Genomic DNA, 18,722 nt, shown 5'->3' on the forward strand with positions numbered 1-18,722 from the left:
TACTTATTGTATGCTTGTTTGTTTGTCTGTGATAGAATACCCGGAGTGCGCCGCCTGTTACTTCGAATCTCTAGGTTTCGCGGATCATCAGCAAGGCAAGTAACACTTTGATCATACCTTTTCTACAACCCAGTTTTATTGCATTAGATCAATCCTCACACATTGCATGATTAGGATCTAATTAAATTGTGGGATGGGAAGTAGATGAGGTAGTACCTATCACCTGTACTATTATGAAACCTTTGGGAGTTACTTCTACGTTTGCTTATTGTGCCATGCTATGCTAGTAGACGTGGATTGGGTGAGTGATATCCATGACAGATGTGAGATTGTTAATTAATGGTTTATCTAAGGTGGCAACCTAAATACACATCTGGGTGGATTGAGGCACCTGGTTTCTATCAGGACTTGTCTGTTTTCTTTTGGACCGCCACCCAGGCTCAAAGGGATCATGAGATTATTCATACTAGAAACTTCCGTGTGCAGCCACAAGCTAATACGGGCTCTGGCGTAGTTGATTAAGTCGTGCGAACTCTTACAGGGTAGACTAGCAGATGTAGGGGAAAGTAGGTGTACCGGTCTATCCAACATAAGGTGCTAGCACTTCTGAAAGACTATGTCTCGGTCATCCGTTTCTCAAACACCATGTAGTGTGAGAAATCCAACGGAGGCGATCGAGTCTTGTGGGGAAAAGTGCGCAAACCTCTACAGAGTGTAACAAACTAATCATGATTAGCCGTGTCCCCGGTTATGGACATCTTGAGTATCTAGTACCTAGATTATCATGTGAATCTCAACATGTTACTCTAAAGTTAAGTTTATTGGGTTTGCTTAATGATGATGCTTAATTGGGATTGAGGATGCTGTCAACCATTCTCAATGTTTAACAACCACCATGATAGTAATTAAATTTATTCCTTTGAAGTAGGGAAAAATTGGCTTTATGCAAAACAGTAACCATAGAGCTTTACACCAGCCAAATATGCATATAGTATAGCTGTTGCATTCCATTACTCTCTATGTGTTACCTTGCCAGCATATTCCAATTGCTGACCCGTTCTCGGGCTGCAACGTTAATGTTGCAGACTTTTCAGACGATGATTAAGGAGTTTTTAGGTCGTGGTTCTATACTCAGTGATGCCGTTGGAGTTGATGGACTCACTTATCTTCCAAGCCTTCCGCTGTTATCGTTATTAGATGGCCTTAAGCCATATTTATTGTAATAAGTTCTCTTTTGAGACATTCGATGTAATAAGTGTGTGATTGCTACTCTGCTATAAATCCTCCGAGTACTGTGTGGTGTCAGCATTACTGATCCAGGGATGACACCGGAGCACAGAGATCAGACTGTTTGAGGTCTGGTCGCTACAGAAATGGTATCAGAGCACACGCTGACTGTAGGACACGGCCACTAAGCTAAAAGACCTAGATCACTCTCTTCTCTTCTGACTTCTCATCTTTTCTACTCTTTAGGATGGCGGATGCAAGGAACAAGTTCACACAACCAGATGAAGATACACCCTTTGGACGCCACTTGAAGGAAGTCACTAGATACCTGAATACAGGAGTACCAAGCTTCACGGGAACCTACAACACCACTTTACCTGAAGAAGAGCGCTGGATGATTCATGTTCAAGTTCCAGGGAGGACGTTCATGCCAGTCACTAAGCCCATAGAGTTTTCTTTTGATTCACCAACTTGGAGTCTAGGAAAGAGTATGGCAGCACACATTGCCATGGGACGCATTGGAGAAGTCTACCGCAAGGATCTCAAGGATACTATCTACCAGATTTGCGGACGCCGAGATGAACACTGGGAGATGATCAGCACCAGGAAAGATAGATCAATTGCAGCTTTTATCCAGGAGTTAAACCAGCACATTCGACGACAGGAGAATCAGATGTGCGCCGACATGATAGATCTGAAGAAGGCTAAGACTAGAATCAAGGAACTGGAGGAAGAACTCAAGGCTACACGTGAAGGTTATGAAGAAGAAATTGAAGTATTGGTGGAGAAGAATGACGACCTGATCAAGAAGATTGGAATATTTATGGGAGACCCGACACAAGTAGATGAGGACGAAGAACCCCAGGAGATTAGCCCGAAAGACTACATCATCATCTACGGCACCGACTCGGAAGTAGATAGTAGCGATGATAACTATGTTGATGAAGCTGGAGCCGATATCATGGAGTCTACAACCGTAGAATATTTCTAGTAGACCACCTCACCAGTAGTAGTAGTTCACCATGTAAATTTAGTAGTCCGAGCACTTTTGCGATAGCTAGATCGATTGTATGCCTTTGTTTGATTGAATGAAGTGAATTGTTTGCTTTTGCCTCATGTGCATATAGGTAGTGTTTTCTCTTTAGACCCCCTCTATTCTTATATCTCATCTTTTCTAAACCCTCAGATGCCTCTAAGACGTGACCCTGGATTTGCCTTTCCGCCGGAGATCACCCAGTTGATCCAGCAGCAGAACACCTTGATGCAGTTGCTAGTTCAGAATCAGAATCAGGGGAACAACAACAACCCACCACCACCACCACCACCTGTTGACCACTTAGCCCGTTTTCTTAGGCTGAATCCGCCGGTGTTTTCCAGTAGCACCGAGCCGATAGTAGAGGATGATTGGCTCCGCAAGACAGCTAGGGAATTGACCATAGCAGGATGCACAGATGCGGAGAAGGTGAAGTTTGCCGCACATCAGTTAGAAGGACCCGCATCATCATGGTGGGAGAATTTCACAGCCACCTTCCCAGTCGACACTGTCACATGGGACCAGTTTCAGCAGGCTTTTCGTACTGCCCATGTTTCATCAAGAGGCCAGTTTCATAACTTGCGCCAAGGAGGACGGACAGTTGGCCAGTATGTGGAGGAGTTTAGTAAGCTAGCACGTTATGCCCCAAATGACGTTGCTACAGATGCAGCTAAGCAGGAGAAATTTCTGGAAGGACTAAATGATGGGTTGAGTATGCAGTTGATGGTAGCCACCTTCAACAACTACCAGGAGTTGGTAGATCATGCTCTTATGATTGAAGGGAAGCAGCAGCAAATTGAGAACCGCAAGAGGAAGTATGGACAAGGAAAGTATAATACAGGAGCTCAGCAGAAGCCACGTTTTACCCCTAGACCGGGAGGACATTTTCAGCATACCCATGGAGTAGGTAGCTCGCACAATCACAATGGCACCAAGAATGGTAATGGGAATGGAGGAAGCAATGGATAGAACCGCAACAACCCATCAACCCCAGCCAAGAAGGATTTGAGTCAAGTCACCTGTTTCAAGTGTTCCAAGACCGGACATTATGCCAATGAATGTCCTGAAGGCGAAAACGGCAATGGAAGCTCTAGAAATAAGCCAAACCCTTTCAACAGGGGACAGGTGAACCACGTTAATGTGGAGGAGATTGAAGCTCAGCCCGATGCAGTAATAGGTAAGTTTTTGGTTAAGTCATTTACTGCACTCATTCTTTTGATACTGGTGCATCGCATTCATACATATCAAGGGGATTTGTGGAAAAGTATAGCCTATCCACTAGGGTTCTTAAAACACCTATGTTAGTAAGCTCACCAGGAGCAGAGTACATGGCCAGTCAAGGATGTTTTCAAGTGCCATTAAGCATAGGACGGCATGTTTTCCCAACGGATTTGATTATTCTGGAATCCCAAGGTTTGGATGTAATTCTTGGTATGGATTGGCCGTCGATGTATGGAGGAAACATCGATTGCGCCAGTAAGACAATTTTGCTTACCTCACCAGAAGGTAGAAGGATCAAGTATGTATCCCGGCATATGCCAAAGAGGACCCAAGTAAATTGCCTAACAGGAGTTTTGCAAGAGGAAGTACCAGTGGTAAAGGATTTTCCTGATGTATTTCCAGAAGAGTTGCCAGGCATGCCACCCGATAGAGATATTGAGTTTTTGATTGAGTTATTGCCAGGCACTGGGCCAATATCAAAGAGACCATATAGGATGCCTGCAAAGGATTTGGTGGAAATTAAGAAGCAGATTAAGGAGTTACTGGAAAAAGGTTACATTCGCCCAAGTTCTTCACCTTGGGGATCACTAGTACTTCTAGTGGAGAAGAAGGATGGATCGTTAAGAATGGTTGTTGACTATCGAGGACTGAACGAAGTAACAATCAAAAACAAGTACCCACTACCAATGATCAATGATCTGTTTGATCGATTGCAAGGGGCTAAAGTGTTTTCCAAGATCGATTTGCGATCAGGGTACCATCAGTTGAAGATTCGAGAACAGGATATTCCGAAGACAACATTCACCATAAGATATGGACTGTATGAGTATACCGTTATGTCATTTGGACTGACTAACACGCCTGCCTATTTTATGAACATGATGAACAAAGTGTTTATGGAGTTTTTGGATAAGTTCGTCATAGTGTTCATCGATGATATCCTGGTTTATTAAAGGAATGAAGAGGAGCATAAGGAGCATTTTGCGGTTGGTACTTGGAAAGCTCAGAGAACATCAATTATATGCCAAGTTCAGCCAATGTGAGTTTTGGTTGAAGGAAGTAGGATTCCTCGGACACGTTATATCTGGAGAAGGTATAGCCGTAGATCCCACTAAAGTTGATACCGTGACCAAGTGGGAAGCCCCAACAACAGTTGGAGAGATCCGGAGTTTTCTTGGACTCGCAGGATACTACCGGAGGTTTATTGAGAACTTTTCAAAGATTGCAAAGCCTATGACGGAATTGTTGAAGAAGGATACTAAGTTCAAATGGACTGAGGATTGTGAGGCTAGTTTTCAGGAGTTGAAGAAATGTTTGGTTACCTCACCAGTGTTGATTTTGCCAGACCAGACCAAGGATTATGAGGTGTATTGCGACGCTTCACGTCGAGGACTTGGAGCAGTGCTTATGCAGGAAGGGAAAGTTGTTTCGTATGCTTCATGACAACTGAAGCCTCACGAATTGAATTATGCCACGCATGATTTGGAGTTAGCAGCCGTAGTGCATGCATTGAAGACATGGAGACATTTCCTCATTGGAAATCATTGTGAGGTGTACACGGATCACAAGAGTTTGAAGTACATTTTCACGCAGAAGGAGTTGAACCTCAGACAAAGGAGATAGTTGGAGCTCATCAAGGATTATGATATGAGATTGCATTACCATCCCGGAAAAGCTAATGTAGTAGCTGACGCATTAAGCCGTAAGAGCCATGTCAATACGTTAATGACGGGAGAAATACCCAAGGAGTTAGCAGAAAACCTTTGAGAACTATGTTTGGAGATAGTTCCAAGAGGCTATGTGGCAGCATTGGAGATTAAGTCAACATTGATGAATAAAATCAGAGAGGCTCAGAAAACTGACAAGGAGATTGCTTCTATAAAGGAGAAACTGAGCAAAGGAAAAAGCTAAAGGATTTCGTGAGGATGAGCACGACACCCTATGGTTTGAAGACCGTGTTTATGTACCCAATGACCTGGAGATCAGAAAGTTGATTCTGCAAGAGGCACATGATTCACCGTATTCGATTCACCCAGGAAATCCCAAGATGTATTTGGATTTGAAGGATACTTTCTGGTGGACCGGAATGAAGAAGGATATTGCGGAGTATGTAGCAGTTTGTGACGTATGTCAGAGAGTAAAGGCAGAGCATCAGAAGCCAGCAGGATTGTTGCAACCATTGCCGATACCCGAATGGAAGTGGGATAAGATAGGCATGGATTTTATCACGGGATTACCAAGGACTCGTTCAGGCTATGACTCGATTTGGGTTGTAGTTGATCGATTGACGAAAGTAGCTCATTTCATCCCAGTAAAGACCACTTACACCAGTGCTAAGTTGGCAAAGATATACATGACCAGAATCATATATTTGCATGGAGTTCCGAGGAGTATCGTATCTGATAGAGGAACCCAGTTTACCTCAAAGTTCTGGAAGCAGTTGCATGAGACTTTGGGTACTAGGCTAGAATTTAGTACAGCTTTTCATCCGCAGACAGATGGACAGACCGAGAGAGTCAATCAGATTTTGGAGGATATGCTGAGAGCTTGTGTGCTAGATTATGGATCTAGTTGGGATGATAATTTGCCATATGCAGAGTTCTCTTACAATAATAGCTATCAGACCAGTTTGAAGATGGCCCTTTCGAAGCTTTGTACGGAAGGAGGTGCAGGACACCGTTGTCATGGGACGAAGTTGGAGACCGCCAGTTGTTTGGACCAGATCTGATTAAAGAGTCTGAACAGAAGGTGAAGTTGATCCGCGATAGGCTCAAGGTAGCCCAGTCCAGGCAGAAGAGCTACGCAGATTCTAAACGCAAGGAGACAGTTTACGAAGTCGGAGATAGAGCTTATCTTCGAGTATCCCCACTTCGAGGGATTAAGCGCTTTGGAGTTAAAGGGAAGTTAGCGCCACGATTTGTAGGGCCATATCGAGTTTTGGAGCGTATGGGAGAAGTGGCCTACAAGTTGGAATTGCCCGAAGGATTGACAGGAGTTCATGATGTGTTCCACGTTTCTCAGTTGAAGAAGTGTCACGCGGAGATGGCTGACATACCTTTGAGAGACACAGTGCCATTGGAAGCAATTCAGTTGGATAACGATTTGACCTACGAGGAGAAACCAGTAAAGATTCTCGAGTTTGCCAGCCGAGTCACTCGCAGCAAGGTTATCAAGTTTTGTAAAGTTCAGTGGAGCCACCACACGGAGGATGAAGCCTCCTGGGAGAGAGAGGAAGATTTGCTCAAAGACCACCCTCACCTATTTTCTAGCCAACCCGAATCTCGAGGGCGAGATTCATCTTAAGGGGGGTTGTCGGGGAGGCTGATCCGCCAACACCTATGGGGACATGGCCCCTTTCGGTTCGGTGAGGTGCGGAGGCCGCACAAAGAGCGGATCGAGGCAGAACACGCGAGCGGTTTTTACCCAGCTTCGGGCCGCACGGATGCGTAAAACCCTACTGCTGCTTGTTTGTGTGTATTGAATTCTTGCTCAGGAGCGATGGACGCTGCCAGACTGAGCGTGGGAGTGTTTCTGGTGTTTCGAATGAGCCGAACTGGCCGAACCTCCTCTATGTTGCGCTTGGGCCTCCTTTTATACTCTCAAGGGGTCACCGACAGGTGGCAACGTAGACTAGAAGGGTAAAAATGGAAAAGGATGCGGTAGGTGTAGCTACCGCTACTGTGGACACAGTGCACCCTACCTAATTCTGACGGCAGGGGACAAGGGCATTAAATGCCTGTCTGAGTCTCCTAAACAGTGCAAAAAGTGACCATTAGGAGCGCCACCGTTTGCCACGATGGCCTTCTCTTCATCTCCGCTTGCCACCGCGCACCCCTAGCTACACAACCTCCTTCCACGTGTGCTTGGGAGAGTCCTAGAGCGACACGTTAGCAGGTGTGCTGGAGCGCGGGCACGAAGTGGGGGTTTCCCGCGGCAAGCTCCTTGCCGCGGTCGTCGTCTTGTCGTGTTTGGGAGCTTGTTGCTCACCAGGCCTTGCCGGGACGCAGGGCGCGTCGCGGCAAGCTTTCTTGGTATGCCTTGAGTGGCCTTCCCGGCAAGCTCCTCTTGCCGGGGTCTTGTCTCTTCCCGGCAAGATCCTCTTGCCGGGGCCTGGGTTGGCCTTCCCGGCAAGCTTCTCTTGCCGGGTCCTTGGTTGGCCTTCCCGGCAAGCTCCTCTTGCCGGGGCCTTGGCTTGAGTACTTTGTTCTTGAATGGTCTTCAAGGGAACCGCGGAGGGTCTTGGCTGTCACCCGGCAAGCCTTGCCGCGGGATGCTGCGACTGCCCGTGCACGAGTTCGGGATACTAGGGTACCCCTACTCTAGTACACCGATAGGAGCCCCCGGGCCTGGGCCATACACGGTGCCGAGCGCTGTTGGGCCAAGCCCAAAACAGTGCACGGGCACGCGCGGCCTAGGTCACGCCGCACATCTCTCCGCTCCCACCGCGCACGCCCAGAATGGCACGCGTCAAACGCGGTGTCGTGGGAGAGATCGTGGGAAGTTGTTTATTTGGAAGGCCGAAATGTCCGCCCCGTCCCTCTTTATAAGCAGGGGAAACAGGGGCATTTCCTCCATCTTCGTCATTCGCTGTTGCAATCTCAGAAACCTCCGCCGCCCTCCTCCGCTTCCAAAGTTGAAAGAGAGCAGCACTCCTCTCCCGTCGCCGCCGCCACTACCGGCGCCGTCGATCTCCCCCACCGCCTTCGCCATGGCTCCGAAGCCCGGAAAGGGGAAGGCCGCGAAAGCTGTGAAGTCGACCGAAGCGCAGCAGCTTGAGGCGCTACGGAAAGAGCGGGACACCTTCCTCCCCGAGCTCTCCGCAAAGGATCTGAGGGAGTGGTACTATCTCTTCTGGTCGACGGAGACACGGGCGCATCCACGCACAAAGGTACTCTCCACCATCACCTCGCAAGAAGCTCCGGTTGGCGGGTACCCTTTCTTTGCCGTGTTCTTCTACTACGGGCTCTGCCCGCCATTCTCTGATTTCTTCTGTGATATCATGAACACCTACGGGTTCCACCTCCTTGATTTTACCCCCAATGCCGTCTTGACCATGGCAGTTTTCGCCCATCTATGCGAAAACTTTGTCGGAGTCCACCCCAACGTAGCTCTCTTCCGCCATTTCTTCATGCCCCGTGTCGAGAGAGGGGAAACCCTTGCCGGGGGAATCGCCTGGATCTCGCGAGCCGGTAAGAAGGAGACCTATCTGGAGGGGGAGCTCCGCAGCAAGTGGGATGAGTGGAGAGCAAACTGGTGCTGGGTTGTAGAGGAGAACCCGCAGTCGTTCACCGCCCTGCGCCAAGCCCCAGCAGTGAGAGGCAATGATTGGAGCGCTCTGTCCGCGGACGATGACAAGTTGAAGATCGCCACCACCCGGATCTTGCGCCTCAGGCTTGCCGGGTTGACTGTAGGAGCTGTCGACGCAGATTTCCTCCACCGCCGCATCGCCCCTCTGCAGGCGAAGGGGAGACCCGCCTGGGAATTTGGAGGCCCGGCAGACATCATGAGGTTGCGCCCAGGCCTCAACTTCAATTTCACCATCATAGAATTGGACGGGATACTTAAGGAAATATTCAAGCATGACCAGCAGCATCCCGAGTGGTTCAGGTTGCCGGCAGGCATCGTGCCTCTGTGTAACAACTCCTCACGAGACCGCATCTGCGCCATGGTGCCGTTGTGTGACTCGCACGGGATCGCTCCAACTTGGCAAGAGCCCGCCGGCGACGTCGTGCAGCAGTTCTTCGACAGCCTAGTGGAGGTGGTGGTCAATGCTGACGAGAAGAAGCTCCTCACTCGCGACACCACTGATCAAGAGATGGAGCACATCGCCACCAGGGCGGAAGAGGCGGCGGCAGCCGCAGCCGCGGGTGAATTTGGGTTCACGGTGGAGGAAGCGGACGCGGCATCGGCGATGAGTCTTGCTGAGCGGGAGTGGCCCGAAGACGAAGAAGAGCTTGCCGCGCCCGACGCCGAGTTGAGTGAGTCCGCCGAGGGTGTGAGCGGCCTGCCATCTCCGGGGAGCTTGCCGGGAACAGGGCCCGGAACCAGCCCCCAGCGTAGCCAAGAAGGCGCCTCCGCAGGATCGGGGATGCAGCAGGGCGGCAAGCTGGTCAACAGCCGCAGCGCCGCGCGACGCGCTCCGCCGCGGCAAGTACGGTTGCCGCGGGTGCGCCTCCCGCCGCAGTGGCCACTGGGGCGGGGTCATCTCGGGCTGGCGCCGCAGTCCCCGCCAAGTGGTCAAGGGATCCCACCCCTCCACCTCGTCGTGCCAGAAGTGGGCCGAACTTCGACCTCTCCGCGCTCAGCTCCGACGAGGAGGAAGAAGAAGAAGAGTAAGATTCCCTTGCTTGTTCTTGTAATTCTTCAACTTGCTGATCTTGTCTTGCATCTGATCTGACCCACCCTGGACTCTTCCTTTTCAGGACTCTGGCCCAGAGGGCGGCAAAGAGGGCCAAGGCTCAGGTGGTGGTCATCGAGGACGAGCCCACTGCGACGACAGGAGGCACGCTTGAGACCACCTTGCCGGATCCGGCCATCACTTCGCAGAGCAGCCCCCAGCGCAGCCCCCAGCATAAGTATATGGTTTACTTTCTGCTTCTGGGTGCGCGTGGCCGCTCCTTTCCTTTGTTGACATCTGATCACTGGTTTGTTTGTGCAGGAGCAGAACATCTTCATCAGGAGAGCATGGTAGTCACCTCCGACTCGTCGTCTGCTTCGACTACGCCGCCAAGGGCGGACTCCCCGGCAAGGGAGCATTCTCCGGCAAGGAAGCGATCTCCGGCAAGGGAGGAGTCTCCGGCAAGAGACAGCGCCAACGATCCCCCGGAGGTGGAGGTCATGACAGCAGATCCTAGCACAGGTAGTCCTCCTTGCCCGAAACTTTCCTTGTAGTCTTCTGCTGATTTCTCTTCTCGGATACTTGTTTGATTTCTCCTTCTTCTCCGGTCGTCAGACCCACCCTCCGCGGATCCGATGGAGACCGAAGCGGGCGGCGAGGAGGACGCGCGCGGCAATACTGATGATGCCGTGGTCACCGAAGAAGGAGCAGGCGCTGACGTGCCCGCCGGCGAAGAGGCCGCCAAGGCTGCTGCCGAAGAAGCTGGCGGGGGATCTGGCGATCGCACTGACGGTCCTGAGGCCGCAGGAGCGCCAGGCGCTGCACCGACCGCCGATCCCTCCGCCGCTGCCGCAGCGTCAGGCTCCGAGGAGCCCCAGCCCGGCGCCTATCTGAAGGCTGGCGAGGGCATCTTCATCAAGCTCCCTTGGGCGTCAAGCTCCAGGGCGCCAATGGAAGGAGAAGCTCTGGATGGGGAGGTGCTTGCCTCTGCCGGGTTGTCGATCGTTGACGTGCCGGGAAGCAGCAGCGGCGAGCCTGAGGAGGAGCGGCTGCTACGGAGGCTGCTGGCGCTCTATCGCGCCCGCCAAGTTAAGTTGGAGTCCCGGGAAGCGCTTGTCGCGAGGGCGAGCGTGGACATAGAGAAGCGTGCGGAGGAGCTCCGGGGTCTTCGCCAAGAAACTCTCCGGGCCTTGGCGGAGGAGCGGGAGCAGCTTGCTGAGGAGCGGAAGGCCTTCCTCCTTGAGAAGGCTGAGGCTGAAGAGCAGCAGCGGCTCACCGGCGAGAAGCTGTACGCGCGAGAAGGCGAGCTAACTCAGCGGAAAGTGAACCTCGACAGCCACGAAGAGGAGCTTGCCGCGCGCGAACGGGCACTTGGCGGGATGCTCCAAGAGGCAAAGGATGCGGCTGCGGCTGCCGAGGCCGCCAAGAAAGAATTGGAGGCAAAGGTGGCGCAGCTAGAAGCTGATCTGAAGGTTGGTGGCGAAGAGCTTGCCGCGCTCAAGCTAGAGCGCGAGAAGGATGCCCTTGCCCATGGTGAGCTGCAGGGCCGACTCGCCGAGAGGGGCAAGGAACTGAGCACCGCCAAGGATTCCAACGCAGATCTGACGCTGAAGCTAGCCACCTTGACGGAGACGTTGGACAGTGCCAGGAAACGGGAGGCAGACTTGAAGAAGGACATCGAGGCCAACGAGGCGCTGCTAGCGAGGGCCGCCGAAACCCAGAATCTTCTCAGAGATACTGTGGAGCTCTGGACGGAGGGCCTCGTGAACATTGCTGCAGTCATCGAAGAGGAGCTGGTGCAATTGGGGGTGGAAGGCTTCGGGTACTCCTCCGACGAGAACCTCCAACCCAACGCCAAGCTCACTCTGTTCTTCAAAGGGGTGGCGGCGGCGCTCCAGCAACTCCGGGAACGGATCCCAAAGCAGTTGGCCGACGAGTCATGCTCGATTTGTGCCGGAGTTCTGGAGAAGGTGCTGGTGAAGGTGGCCTTCCGCAATCCGGGCCTCAACCTCACCAACGTCCTCAAGAAGCTGCCGGCGGACGCTGATCTTGACGCACTTAAGGCCCTCGTCGCACCCATTGTGGACAGGGTGAACGAGGTCAAAAGGGTTGACGGCGGTCGCGTAGATTAGGCCGTCCGTTTTCTTCTTTCCTTGTCACTGCCAGCCATGTCACGGGAACACTTTATTAGAGGCGCGACAAGTTATTTTTGTAATATAACTCTATATTAGGAAAAAAATTGCTGTGTTACTTCCTTTACTCGACTCTTGGCTTTGTATGGTTCTGCCCTACGCTTTCTAGGGAAACTTGCCGGTGCAGGCACCCTTGCCGCGAGCGCCGAGTGCGGAACTTCAGCAGCCTGCTGGCGGGGTTGCTACCGACAAGCAACCTTGTCGCAACTAGTTGCAGCTCACTTAAGTTGCTGAGCGGACTCGAAACAAAGTAAGGGCGCTAGCGGCTCACTTAAGTTGCTGAGCGGACTCGAAGCAAAGTAAGGGCGCTAGCAGCTCACTTAAGTTGTTGAGCGGACTCGAAAACAAAGTAAGGGCGCAGCTAGCTACGAGTTGGTTCCTCCGCGCACAGGTTTTCCATACAAAGCACGGTCGTTCAAGGAAAATAACTCAAAAACTTAAAAACTGATTGCTGAAGCTTTAGCAACTTAGCTTTTCTGTCGTCTGCTTCCCGGCAAGGAGAAACTTTCTTGAACGGCCTGGTCCACACCATTATCTTCTCCTTCCCCCCTCGGTAAACCTTGTGGGCGAGGGAACCTTCCTTCTTTTGAGAAAGAAACAAAGAAATAAAGTAATGATATGGAGCCTTGGGCTCGTTATCGCTTACCGGGGTCTAGTGCTGCACAAAGTGTCAGATAACATATGCGAAAAAGGATTATAGCATAAAAAACTGACAAGATGTGCGGGGCACATGAACTTTACTGGTACACGGGGTCTGCGCCCGGCTTTGTACAAAGGATTACATGCAACAGCGGCAAGACTTGTACAAAAGGTGGCTGCCGGAAAAGCTTCCGGCAACCGCGCCTTACGGGTAAAACTTACGAAGATGTTCAATGTTCCAGGAGTTGCTCACCGGAATGCCATTTTCGGTCTCAAGGCGGACAGCGCCGGGCCTAGTGACTCGTTTCACCCGATAAGGGCCTTCCCACTTCGGCGTCAACTTGTTGGAATTCTTGGCGGACTGAACACGCCGAAGAACAAGGTCGCCTTCCTCGAAGCTTCTGGCTTTAACTTTGCGGCTATGGTAGCGACGCAAAGTTTGCTGGTAGCGAGCGGCTCGCACAGCAGCCTGAAGACGGTCTTCCTCAAGGAGCAGCGCGTCATCTTGTCGCAGCTGCTCTTGCTCGAGCTCATCATAAGCGAGCACTCGAGGTGACCCGTAAACGAGTTCCGTGGGGAGAATTGCCTCTGCTCCATAGACTAGAGCAAAGGGTGTCTGGCCAGTGGCTCGATTTGGTGTCATTCTGATCGACCAAAGAACCACCGGCAGCTCCTCGATCCAGTTTCTTCCGCACTTGTGCAGCCTGTCGAAAGTTCTGGTCTTGAGGCCTCGCAGCACTTCAGCATTTGCCCTCTCCGCTTGACCGTTGCTTCTCGGATGAGCAACAGAAGCGAAGCAGACCTTGGCGCCAAGATCTTGGACGTACTGCATGAAGGTGCGGCTCGTAAATTGCGTGCCGTTGTCGGTGATGATCCTGTTAGCTATCCCGAAACGGCAAACAATCGACCTGAAGAACTTGACTGCTGACTGTGCTGTCACCTTCCTCACTGGTTCCACTTCCGGCCACTTTGTGAACTTGTCGATTGCAACGTACAAGAACTCAAAGCCCCCGACAACTCGGGGGAAAGGGCCGAGGATGTCGAGCCCCCAGACCGAAAATGTCCAGGATAAAGGGATCGTCTGGAGAGCTTGAGCTGGCTGGTGTATCTGCTTGGAATGGAACTGGCACGCTTCACACTTGGTTACTTGTGCAGTTGCATCCTGGAGGGCTGTCGGCCAGAAGAAGCCTTGTCGGAATGCTTTGCCGGCAAGTGCTCTTGCGCCAATGTGGTCACCACATATGCCTCCATGTATCTCTGCCAACAGCTGTTGTCCATCTTCCCGACGAATGCACTTCAATTTCACACCGTTGAGTCTTATTCTGTACAGTGTGTTGTCGACAAACTTGTACATACTTGACTGCCGGGCTACTCTTTCAGCTTCTTCCTGCTCTTCGGGAAGCTCTCCTGTCTGAAGGAAATGGATAATCTGCTGCACCCATGCTGGAGCTTGTGGCTCGACAACAAGGACTAAAGGCGTATCTGTTGCTGCGGGAACATCCGCTTCTACGGCAAGAACCTGCGGTTCGGCCGGAGCGTGATATTCCCCGGCAAGCTTGCCGGAGTAAAACTTGTCGGGAGCGTTTGCTTCAACGGAACAAACCGAGAGGTTTGCCGGAGCAGACTGCTCCTCAGCACTCTTGGCGTCGATCCTGGGGACCTTCTTGGCGGCGGCTTCGGGAAGCTCTACCGGAAAGTAGTCACCAGAAACCAACTTCCTCTTCTTATTCTGTCCAGTTGATGGTGTCACGGATGGTTGAGTCAGCTTGAGCACAAAGATCCCTAGTTCCACAGGCAACTTTAGTGCAGCGCACTTTGACAGGACATCAGAATGTCATTTTGAGCTCGCGGAACATGTTCCATTTGCAGGTCGTCAAAGTGTTCTTCTAGCTTTCTCACTTCATCAACATAAGCTTCCATCAATGGACTCTGGTAGTTCTTGTTCACTTGACGGACGACAAGCTGCGAGTCACCCCTTACAATGAGTTTCTTGATCCCAAGGTCGGCTGCGATTCTGAGGCCGGCAAGCAAACCCTCATACTCTGCAGTATTGTTCGTTGCTTGCTCCTTGGGAAAGTGCATCCGGACTACGTACTTGAGGTGCTCTCCGGTGGGTGCGATAAGCAGCACGCCAGCACCGGCGCCTTGCAGCGAGAAGGCACCATCAAAGTACATCAGCCACTCTTTGCTTGTCTCCTTGACGGGGATGCTCGTCTCTGGAATTTCTTCGTCTGGGGTTGGCGTCCATTCTGCTATGAACTCTGCCAATGCCCTGCTTTGGATCGTTGCAGTGCTCTCAAACTTGAGGCCAAAGCTTGACAGTTCCAATGCCCACTCGACAATCCTGCCTGTTGCTTCTGGATTCTGCAGTATCCTCTTCAACGGAAAGCGAGTGACAACTGTGATCTCATGTGCTTGGAAGTAATGGCGCAGCTTTCTCGAGGCCATGAGAAGGCCGAAAAGCAATTTTTGCACACCAGAGTACCTCGACCTAGCCCCCTGGAGAAGGGAGCTGACAAAGTAAACTGGGCGATGCACCATCTTCTTCTGCACCTCCTTGCACGCCTGCGCAGGCTCATCTTTGTCGGGACCAGAGCTTGTCGGAGAAGCCCCTTGCTTGTCGCTGGATTCACTTGTCGCGGTCGCTGGCTCATCATCCGCCTCCCTTTCCGCTACCAACGCAGCACTAACCACTTGATTGGTTGCCGCTAGGTACAGCAGCAACTTTTCTTGTGGCTTAGGTGCGACAAGTATTGGAGTGGAGGACAGGTACCTCTTCAAGTCCTGCAGCGCATCCTCCGCTTCCGGAGTCCATTTCATTGGACCTGCCTTTTTCAATATTTTGAAAAACGGCAAGGCGCGCTCAGCAGACTTAGAGATAAACCTGCTGAGAGCAGCCACGCAACCGGCAAGCCTTCGCACATCCTTGACGCGCTTCGGTGCTTCAATCTGTTCGATGGCCTTGATCTTGTCGGGGTTGGCTTCAATTCCCCGCTGAGACACAAAGAACCCGAGAAGCTTGCCGAAAGGGACTCCAAACACGCACTTCTCGGGATTGAGCTTGAGGTTGATTTTGCGCAGATTTGCAAAAGTTTCTTCTAAATCTTGGATCAGGGTAGCCTTGTCATTGCTCTTGACCACTATATCATCCATGTAGGCTTCCACATTTCTGTGTATCTGTGGCTCAAAAGCAACATGGACTACCCTTGCAAATGTTGAACCAGCATTCTTCAACCCAAAGGGCATCCGTACAAAACAGTATGTGCCGCAAGGGGTGATAAATGCGGTTTTTTCCTCATCTTCTTCTGCCATGAAGATTTGATGGTATCCTGAATATGCATCAAGAAATGAAAGCAAATCACATCCAGCTGTGGAGTCAACAATCTGGTCAATGCGCGGCAAGGGAAATGGATCTTTGGGACAAGCTTTATTGACATCAATGAAGTCTATACAAAGCCTCCATTTCCCGTTCGCCTTGCGCACGACTACAGGATTGGCCAACCACGTGGGATGGAGCACTCCTCTGACAAGGCCTGCTGCTTCCAATTTCCTGATCTCTTCTGCAATGAACTCTTGGCACTCCACTGCTTGCTTCCTGACTCTCTGCTTGACGGGCCGTGCATGAGGACAGACGGCAAGGTGGTGCTCAATTACTTTCCTGGGAACACCGGGGATATCAGACGGTTGCCATGCAAACACGTCGACATTCGCCCGCAGGAAAGCAATGAGCGCGCTTTCCTATTTGGGGTCAAGCGTGGCACTGATGGTGAAGGTACCACCAGTGCCGTCCTCCTTGGCGGACACCTTCTTAGTCTCAGGTGGAGCTGCCATTGCCTTCTTACACTTGCCGGTGGAGCTCGATGGTGCGTCCTCGACGGTAGCGCAGCACTCCGAAGAGGTGCGCTTGCCGGAGTGGGCATCAGAGCTCTTGCCGGACTTTGTCTTCTTCTTCCCTCCGGGAGCTTCATCGGCAAGTGTCTTGCGCTCTGCTGCGGCTGCTGCTTCCTGGTAGATCTTGTCGGCGCAGATAAGGGCATCCTTCTTGTCGCCGGGGACAGAGATGACACTTATCGGGCCCGGCATTTTCAGTATGTTGTACGCATAGTGAGAGGCTGCCATGAACTTGGCGAGCGCTGGACGGCCAAGGATCCCATTGTAGGGCAATGGAAAATCGGCAACGTTAAATGTGACCCTCTCAGTTCTGAAGTTCAGCTCGCTGCCAAATGTGACCAGCAGCGTGATCTTCCCCTTCGGCTTGCTTCTTCCCGGGTTGATTCCTTGGAATGTGCCGGTCTCTTCGAGCTCGCTCTCAGGGATCTGAAGTTTCTGAAGGACCGCGGGGGAGATCAGATTCAAGCCGGCCCCACCATCAACTAGCATCTTCGTGACCTTGAGATTGCGGATAGTTGGTGAAACCAACATCGGCAAGCACCCGACCGCAGTTACGCGATCAGGGTGATCCTCAATGTCGAAGATGATAGGCGTGCTGGACCATTTCAGAGGCTTGCGTGACTCTATGGATGGCTCTGCTGCATTCACTTCCCGCATCCACTGCTTGAGTTGGCGGTGTGAAGTATGCAGAGAGGCGCCACCGTCAACGCACAGGACCTCTGTAGCTTTCTGAAATTCCTGCTCATCGGCCTCATCATCATCCATGTCTTCATCATCGTCATCGTCATCTTCATCCTTGTCGCGGCCGCGGGGAGGTCTGTCTCCTTGCCGCTGCTTGGCCTTGCCGCGATGTCCTCCTCGGCCGGGACATTTCTTGCCGGATCCACCAGTTCCTTCCTGGGCCTTCTCCTTGTCGCGCCGCTCGTACTCAGCTTTCTGTTGCTCAACAAGCTGTTCGACTTTCTTGCAGTTCTGGAGATCGTGACCCTTGGTGCGGTGGATCTTGCAATACTGCTTGCCGGAGCCGTCCTGCTTGTCGGCGGCCGCCACAGGCTGGGCCTCCTTGCCGGAGCCACCAGCTTTAGCTTCCTTGGCGCCACCCCCGTTGCCGGTCTGCTCGACAGCTAGCACTTCCTTGCCCTTTTTCCTTCTGTTGTTCCGCCGCCGGCCTTTCTTTGCCGGGGCGGCATCCTCACTGTCAGATCCTCCTGCTCCTGTATCTTCTCCGGGGAGCCTCCTCCCCTCTTCAGCGCGTGCACACTTGTCGGCCAGGGCGTAAAGCTCGCTGACGTCTCTGATCTTACACATCGCCATCTCCTCCCTCATCCTTCGGTTTCGCACGTTCTGATGGAACGCGCTGATGATCGCGGCGGGGTGGACGTCTGGGATGTTGTGCTGCACACGGCTGAATCTCTGAATTTACTTGCTTAGTGGTTCTCCTTCCTTCTAGGCGAGCAGATGAAGATCGCTCTCTTGGCCATGTGGCTTGTGGCCGCCTGTAAAGGCGCCGACAAACTGATGGCATAAATCTGCCCAAGAGGAGATGGAATTGTTCGGCAAGTGCATGAGCCAGGACCTGACGTTGGGCTTGAGTACCAGCGGGAAGTAGTTGGCAAGGATCTTGTCGTCCCGTCCCCCGGCAGCCTGCACCGCGATGGTGTAGATGCTGAGAAACTCCGACGGATGCATCTTGCCGTCGTACTTCTCTGGTACGTCTGGCTTGAAGTTCTTTGTGCTGGGCCACTGGACTTGCCGCAGCTCACAAGTGAACGCAGGGCAACCTACCGCGTACGGCAAATCGCCTGGTTCCCCTGGCGCATGCATGTCAACAGAGGGCCCAGCGCGCTTGTCGGACTGACGTCGCGCTTCTCTTCGGCGCTCGATGCGAGTTCGAGCGTCCTCTTGTTGTCGTTCACGGAGGACTTGGCGCTGGTCGCGACGAGCTCGTGGGTCCGACGACGCGGTGGATCCGCTGTCGGGGTGGACCCGGTGAGTCGGCGAGCTTGGCCTTCTTAGTGGAGAGTGCATGGAAGTCGCACCTCCCCCGGTCTTGTTGCCATCGGCTCGCGTCCGGCTGTCCTGCCGCGGCAGCGAAGTGCTTGGTTGCCGCGCAGTGTCGCCGTTGGCGAAGCCGATGAGGCTCTGGATAGTGGCCCTCCATTCGTCGGTCTTGTCCGCCGTA

The sequence above is a fragment of the Triticum aestivum genome, chromosome 3A (assembly GCF_018294505.1).
Source record: "Triticum aestivum cultivar Chinese Spring chromosome 3A, IWGSC CS RefSeq v2.1, whole genome shotgun sequence".
NCBI classification, from domain to species: Eukaryota; Viridiplantae; Streptophyta; class Magnoliopsida; order Poales; family Poaceae; genus Triticum; species Triticum aestivum.